Source organism: Octodon degus, unplaced genomic scaffold (genome assembly GCF_000260255.1).
Source record: "Octodon degus isolate 3935 unplaced genomic scaffold, OctDeg1.0 scaffold00166, whole genome shotgun sequence".
In the NCBI taxonomy this organism is placed as follows: domain Eukaryota; kingdom Metazoa; phylum Chordata; class Mammalia; order Rodentia; family Octodontidae; genus Octodon; species Octodon degus.
The window spans coordinates 6,155,676-6,164,115 of NW_004524742.1; the positions used below are offsets into that span (position 1 = coordinate 6,155,676).

Consider the following 8,440-nt stretch of genomic DNA (forward strand, 5'->3'; position numbering starts at 1 on the left):
ATTGAACTCAGGCCCTTGCACTTGCCAGGCAAGTGCTTATTTTACTGAGCCATCTCCCTGACCCCTGAAATATTTTTTACTATGCAGTTTAGGCTGGACTTGAACTCACTTTGTAGTTCAGGGGAGCCTTATTTATAGCAGCCCTCCTGCTTCAGCCCTCCAAGTGCTTCAATTACAAACAGGCACCATCATACCTGGCTCTAGTAGAGAGTATCTCAGTGGGAAATACTGCCCCTTCCCTTTTTTTGAGTTTATATCTTGTTAGGTAATTCAGGTTGGTCTTGAACTCCCAGCCCATCCCTTTGCCTCATCCTCCTGGGTACTAGGATTACCAGGATGTGTCATCATGTCAGGATGTGGAATTGTGATTGAAAATGTTCCTTGACTAACAGAAACCTTTCAACTGGGATAAAGAGAATCTCTTTTAAAATATGCACGTACAAAGCCCCAAGAGTCCCTGGTCCAGAAGACTGTGTTAGGAAAAAAGGAGCTAAGGCAAAATAATTCAAGTTGGAAGCTGATGGATTTTTTTTCCTCATGGAACTTCCTGGAGACTGCTACAAAACCACCATCTAGTCTTGCTGCCATACACCAGGCTCAGTTCCTCACTGTAGCCACAGTAAAAATCAGTCATACCCACTGGGAAATAACCTTAGCTCCATAGTTACTTTATAGATTTTTTTAGGAGATGAAATCTTAGGAAAGAGTTCTGCCAACCGTTCCACTCCCCAGTATAAAGGCAGGCAGGGAGCTTTCTCAAACCCTGAAATGATTGTGTAATTATGCACCCTGATTCTACTTTTCAAGTCCAATGTTTCCTTTGCATCTTTCTGAGCCCTCCTTGCCCCAGTTCCTGCCAGAGGTAGGTAGCTCTAAGCAGGGTGCATAGCACTGCTCCATGGAGTTTGTCCTCTGTCTGAGGTGACTCTGGGATGAGAAAAGGACTGGAAGTGAGGACCTGGAGGGAACAGGAATTGGATCCAATATTAAATATCCTGCCCAACCCAAATCCTTCCTCATCTCCACCTGAGCAAAGCCTCAAAGCTCAAGACAGAAGCCAAACCTACAGAAAAAGTTCAAGCAGAACAGTAATCACCATCAACACTAGTGTGAGCACATCAGATAGGATCCTGCCTCTAATAACAGTTTATTCAGCTTAACATACTCTTTTCCACAAGTTTTCTTTTATATGAGAGAAGTATGAGAAAAATTTAAAGGATACACTAAGGAGAAATCTTTGTGGATTTTTTCAAATTCAAAATGTAAGATCACGAAATCTTGTTCCTATAGGGAGGAAAAGGATTTGAAAAATCTCTCATGATTGCTCTGTTCAAGATGAAAAAAAGCAGGTGTGTAGCAAAAAGTTCATTATCATAAAAACAGGCTTCTTCTATCTCTGAAGAGGGATTTGGTGCTGGTGAGGAGACCACACAGGGGACCACCTTATTTTTATTTCACCTGAATAAAAACTCAGAAAATCCTAATCCTATGGATTTGCAGGGGGCAAAACCCCCAAAGAGATGGATTTCTGTGCTTTATTCAAAACCTGAGGGCAATCTGTGGGCCAGTCTACCTCTAGTAAGACACTGTAACAACTGCCTTTGCCAAAAAGTCAAATAAGAAAGTGTAACATCAATTTTAGATATTGTGCAATTATTCCTTACTTTTCACTCTCCACTTACATTCCAATCTGGGAATATTCTTTTTTTATGTGAAAAGTCATTTTATTATTTGACTATTACCATATATAGTATTAGTGTATTTCTTCCAGTGGCAAACTAAGCATAGGATACCATTTCTCTTCGATTCTCCCATGAATCTCAATATCATCTGTCTTTTGGAGGATTTAGTTTCATACGATGTCTGTGATATTGCCCGTGAGGGTACCAGCGATGCTTCGTTGTGAAGAACATTTTGCTAAGTTGTTCTATCATGGGTCCTTGCTCAAGGAATTCACTTTCATTTTCTTCTAATCTGATTTTCAGCACTTGATCATGTGTTTCTTCAATATTATGGACAGGATCTGGTTGAGGCATAGGTCTTGTGTGTTCATATGGAATGTCCACAGAAGGGTGGTAGCATACTATTGTCTTGCCATCAGATGTCAAAGCAAGCTCTACTTTGCAATTATAATCATCTGGAAGAGAAGAATACGTAGATTTACAGCAAGCATGAGATAAAGCTCCATTTTGGATTGGAAATAAATGTTTCAAGAGCGCTCTCTTTGATATCGCCCATCTTACTGCTGCTGCCGCTGTCATAGTACATGAAGAAGCTTGTCAGGTGATATGAAAAAAGATGTGGAAGAAATTGCCTTTAAAATCTGCTTCTAGGCACCAATTTTCTTTCCGTTTACGGCACTATCTTGTATACCTGATGGGCTCTTCCTTTAAATTTGTGAAGGAGGCATCTCTGTCTTACAGATTACATGCACAGGCTGAGGTCAAATGATTTACTTGCTGACTACCGCACTGCTTAACGGCACTAGGCCGCCATCCTGCCCGCCGAAATATTCTTAATTATTCTTAAACCCTACCTGGATTTTCCAGGAATTTTTTCTCAAGATGCATAGCGCGTCTTTGCAGCTCACCTGGTTCTAAAGGGAAAAGTCGGCCCCACAGATAATTGCTCAGCATTTGCACCTTCTCCTTTACATCAGACACTGTGCTCTCTGTGGGCCGAAGATGGCAAGCGCAATCACTTTGGCGCAGTTCCCACCTTTCTTTTTGGATTCCTGCCCTGCAGTTACTCACCGTTCTGCAACAGCGCGGCGTTAGCTAGCGCCAGCAGTAGCTGCACGGGCTGCAGGACGCCAGGGTGCTGCAGATTTTCTTCCCCAGAAAATCGAACTTGTTAACTATGTGGGTCACGCTGGGAAGAAAGTGGCGAGGGCCTGTAGGCCGGGAAAGAAGAGCCGATTGTCAGGCAGAAATGAAGGATGCAGGCGATTCCTAAGGAGCAACGCTGACGCGCTCCGCCTTGGATCAGAGGTGTCTCTGGAAACCCTGTCACTGTATAGCAGGGAACTACTCCAAGAGTCTATTTAAGGTTGCCATGGCGCCGAAGGCAAACCTGTAGCAGAAACAGTTCCAAAGACCCGTGAGAGCCATTTTCCAGGATCCAAGACCATATTGGCTAATAAGAAGAGCGAGTACGGTCAAGCAGCCAATAAGTAGTTAACATGTAAATCTCGGGGGCTGGGGAGATAGCTCAGTTGAATAAGTGCTTACCTAGCAAGCACAAGGGCCTGAATTCAACCCCCCCTTCCACCAATAAAATAAAATAAAGCAGTTTACAGAGACTTTTTTTTTTTTTTTTAAAATATATAAATCTCCTTGAGGATACACCTGTGTGAGGGTAAGATTTGGTTGCTGTCGTGACGAAATCAGAGGGAGGCAAAGCCAGCTTCTTGCCCTGGTCAGAAATGTAATGGAGCAGGGCAAGGCACTGTTACAGACTGGCAAAGGCTGTGGAGTATTAACTCTGTGCTTTTCGACTTCCTCCTTGGACAATTCTGAGTCTCAGGTTCTTTCCCTCTGTGAAAAGAGGACTCGGGGTTGTAGCTCAGAGACCCAAGTGCCTGCTCAGCAAGTGCAAAGTCCTGAATTTGATTCCCCAAAAAAGAATGCAGTAACAAACGACCAAAGAGAACATACATTAATAGTTAATCGTTAAAAGTTGTTAGCTTAATAAATGTTATTCCATGTTGATTGGCTTAATTTAAAAAAGTTATTCTTCAAGTTCAACAGATCTGCTTAGTAACCTAATATGTATGGAGAATATCTCTGTACCAGACACCATGCCAAGAACTTTTATGTAAACTGCAGTGCTTCCTTTATTCCCCCAAATCTCACTAAGTACAAAGTTCTGCTATTAGCTTTCTTCTGCAGTTGAAGAAAGTGAAGATTTCAGTGGCTAAATGGGCCCAGGATCATAAAATTTGCTAGGCATCAGGTAAATTCAAGCAGTAAACCTGAGTTTTACCTCTAAACCACATGTTTTACTGGTATTGTTGGTACTTAGATGCAAAAGGACTAAGAACTTCATGCTAAGTTAAATTAACATGTAATAAAAATAACTCACTGTTCTGTAATTTTTTGTCTAAGACAGGATTTTGCTGGCCTTGAACTTACTTTGTAGCCCAGGCTGGACTGGAACTCACAGTTATCCCCCTGCCTCAGCTTCCTGAATACTGAGATTACAGGAGTGCCCCATCGTGTCTGGCCTTGTAATCTCTTGATTCCTATAGCAAACACTTTAAATAGCCATGGTATATCCTTAACATCTTGTAATAGAAATCTGGCATGCGCGACCCCCCTCCCCCCAAGGGGGAGAAAATAAGTAAGGAGGGGGGTGGGGTGGGTACTATAGATATAGCATTGTGCTCCTTGATGTTACTGTAACAGTCTCAATATAATAAATATGGGATAAGATGTGATGAACTATGTCAATTTGCGTTAAATGTCTGTTTTCTGTTTAGATCATTAAAATCTGTTTCCAATAAAACAAGTTTTTCCTTCATCTGAATATCTGGAAGAGGGCTTGAGGTGTGTATGACAGCTATAAATACTGCTTGCTTTTCAGACTTATCTTCTTTTTGGTGTGCATTTTCCTCCTTTCATTTTCATTCACACTGCCACACTTAATTTTCATCTTTTTTGTTTTGTTTTGAGACAGAGTATCTCTACGTAGTCCAGGCTGGCCTCATACTAAGTGCTATCCTCTTGCCTCGACCTCCTGAGTGTTGGGAGCACAGGCATGCACAACCATGTCTGGCAGTTTTCATCTCTTGTGGTACTTTGCTTTCAGTTCCTGGCTTTAATGTTGCCATAATGAGATATTCTTGTCCCTTGTATGTCAGCTGTAATATAAAATTGATTATGTCATTTTTTGTTATAGGGATGTGTAGCAGTACATAGAGCTAAAGTGCTTGGCTTCTAGAGTCTGGCAATATGAGTTTGAATTCTAGACGAATGAGATAATATTTGCTGCTTTTCAGGGGATTTTGGCATGAAGATCAAGTAAGAATATCTGATTCAGAGTAAATACTCAATCAATTCATATTTACTTATTGTCTTTTTTTTTTTTTTAGACAGGGTCTCATTATGCAGTTCAGGCTGGCCTTGATCTCACTTTGTAGTCCAGGCTTGTCTTGAACTCACCACGATTTTCTTGCCGCAGCCTCTCAAGTGCTGGGATTACAGGCATGCACCCAGCACACCAGGCCTTTGGTAAGTTGATGCTATTTTTATTACATGTGTTTTTTTTGAATTTGAAGGGAAATCCTCACATTTTAATTTTAATTTGGAATTCATTTCTTTCCCTAAATAGACATGAAACAGGGGATAGTGTGAAACCAAGTAAAACAGAACACTATTGTAAGAAGTGAGGAACAGGAGAACCTCATGATGCCTGTCTGTCTGTCTCTTTTTTTTTTTTTTTTTTTTTTTTTTTTTTTGTCAAGTTGCTACTAAAGATGTGGCTTGCTTTATTTCCCCCCCTCCCCCCGTGGTACCAGGGATTGAACTGAGGTCCTTGCGCTTGCCAGGGAAGTGCTTATTCCACTGAGTCATCTTCCCGGCCCCTCCTTTCTTTTGATAATGTAAAATCTCAAAAACTGACTTAGAGCTGGGTAGTACACACCTGTAATCCCAGTTACTTGGAAAGAAGAGGTGGGAGAATGATGGCAATTTTGAAGCTGGCCTGGGCACTTTAGTGAGAGCTTATTTCAAATTTAAAAGAGCTGGGGATATAGCTCAATGGTAGAACACTTGCCTATCATGTTCTAGGTCCAGGGTTCAAGCTCCAGGTAAATTAGACTGTCTTTCTCAAAGCATTACACTAAGTAGTTTTAAGGATAATTTCAGTTTGAAGATATTTTTCTCATAACAACTGTAATTTGTTTTTTTTTTTTTTTTAAAGTGGTACTGGGATTTTTTTTTTTAAATAAAAATTTTTACTTTACACTTTTTTTCTAAAAAATTTATTTATTTATTTTGTGTGTGTGTGGCCAGTTCAGCCCACCAGGGGGCGGGGCTGGCTGGTATGTGGTGCTGGGGATTGAACCGCCGTCCCTGTGCTTTTGCTTAGCTTAGCTTGTTCTAAGTAGGTACTTTAGACCACTGAGCCATCTCACCAGCCCAGTACTGGGATTTGAAATCTGGTCATTTTCATTGAAATACATCTTCAGACCTGTTTATGTATTATTATTATTATTTGACACAGGATTGCACTATGTAATCCAGGTTGGTCATGAACTCACTAGATAGCCCTGTTTGGCTTCTAACTCACAGTGATCCTCCTGCCTCAGCCTCCCCAAGGCTGTGCTGTGATCACAGGTACATACCATACCTGGTTATTTTTATTTTAAGACAAGGTCTACACTAATTTTTTTTTCTTTTTTTTTGTGGTACTAGGGATCAAATGTGAGACTTTGTGCTTGCCAGGCAGGCTCTTATGCCACTGAGCTATCTCCCTGGCTCTACACTAAATTTCTCAGGAAGGACTTCAGTTTTCCATCCTTCTGATTTAGCCTCCCAGAGGGCTGGGGTTATATGTTTGCCATCCTATCTGACGCAACTATAACATTCTTAAGGCAATAATTAGAATTGGAAATAAACTGAGTTTTGCATATTATGTTCAAATATTGTGATAGAGTTGCACATGAAATTAACATTAGTACAGTAAATATTATGAATTATTTTATTGTGTAAATTACTAACAATTATACTGTGATTTTTACTTTTGAATAACAGCAACTACACTAAGTATGGTGGCACATACTTGTAATCCTAACTCTTGGGCGGCAGGGGTAGGAGGATTGCTGTGAGTTTAAGGCGAGCGAAGGCTGTATAAATGACTTCAAGGGCAGCCTACACTACATATTGAGACTCCTCCTGAAAAGAAAAAAAATATTTGGGAAGGAAGAAGACCTTGACAAGTCAGTGATTTATTTTATCTAAATGTTTGTGTTATTCAAAGTACTTCCTTCAAGTGCTGCCTTCCAGTACTTGAAGCAGTGTTGTCTCTTACATTGAGAGAGACACAATGTGTAAACTGTCATATACTTGGGGGCTCTCATCTTTTGAAGACCTAGGGCAAGAGATATGAAGAAGTGTTTCCCTTGGATCACAGCTATTTATAAAAGCAGCTCAGGTTATGGATTGCACTGGACTCCAAGGAATAGAGGCACATCTGTGCTCTTAAGTGAATTTTTTGTTTTATAGGATTTTGATACATAGATGCAGGGCCTTCTTAAGTGTAGGGTTCAGGGAGGAGCCCCAGTTACCCGAGTCTAAAGTAGTTCTGGCTCCATCCCCAATACTTAGGAAAAGTTTGACACATACTCATAAATAGATTTCAAGTAAGTATCTGATAAAACATCTTTTTTTCCCCAAACCCTTTGGTACCAGGAATCAAACTTAGGACCTCATGCTTGCCAGGCAGACACTGTGACACTGAGCTATATCCTGGGCTGATGAAATATCTTGATTGAGTGGGATGAACATCTGGAAGAAATATTTTGATGGCTGTCTGGATGCCATGAGGTTGGTGAATTTTAAGAGGAGTTTTTTTTTTACATCCCCCCAGAAGGGGAGAAAGCTTTCAGAGCAGGAAAAGTTGACAGTATTTGGTCATGGACAGATTATTTTAGAAGTGTTCTCTGGACAAAATATAGATAAACTCTGAGTTGGTTTTGTATGTGTGTAAAGAGGCTACTTCCACTTGAGCCTTAAAGACTGAGCCCTAGGTTTATATTGAAAGAACTCTGCTTCAACAGAGATCAAGAAATGAATAGATTTGGGCCTGATCAGGGATTGGCAGTGCTTATGAACTTGGAAGTAGAACTTGAAAGACTGAATAGTGGATAAGTTTGTGCCAGGAAGTATTGTATGGCATAGAATAATATGTATAAATTTCCTGATTATATCTAGTATTTATTATGAAAAGTCATTGCACCTTGGTAAAATCCTACTTTATTTTTATTTTTATTTATTTATTTATTTTTTGGTGGGACCAGGGATTGAACCCAGGACTTTGTGCTTGCCGGGGAAGCATTTATTCCACTGAGCTATCTTCCCGGCCCCTAAAATCCTACTTTAGATAATCATCCACTTGAAGAGACAGGCAAGTGTGGGGATAGAAGAGGATTTAAGGGCACACTTTTCCCCAGTATTTTACCATTATATGTTTGTGATGCATAATAAGTATATTCATTAAGGGAATGGTAACTAGACATACTCTTTTTTTTTTTTTTTTCCAGAACTGGGGATTGAATTCAGGCCCTTGCACTTGCCAGGAAAGTGCTTATTCCACTGAGCCATCTCCCCGGCTCCTACATACTCTTATCTTGACCTTTTTTACTTCCTGTCTCCTCTTGTAGGAGGAGATCTGAGATCAGATCTATAATAAATTTATAGTATCTATAAGTAAATTTATA

The 8,440-nt window shown here is 40.3% G+C and overlaps 2 pseudogenes; both read right to left on the reverse strand.

The window, feature by feature from the left end:
- The window catches only part of LOC111813144, an 11,005-nt pseudogene extending 7,875 nt beyond the window's left edge, over positions 1–3,130 (reverse strand).
- Positions 1,711–2,402, reverse strand: LOC101573550 (annotated as a pseudogene).
- Positions 3,131–8,440: the final 5,310 nt, after the last annotated feature.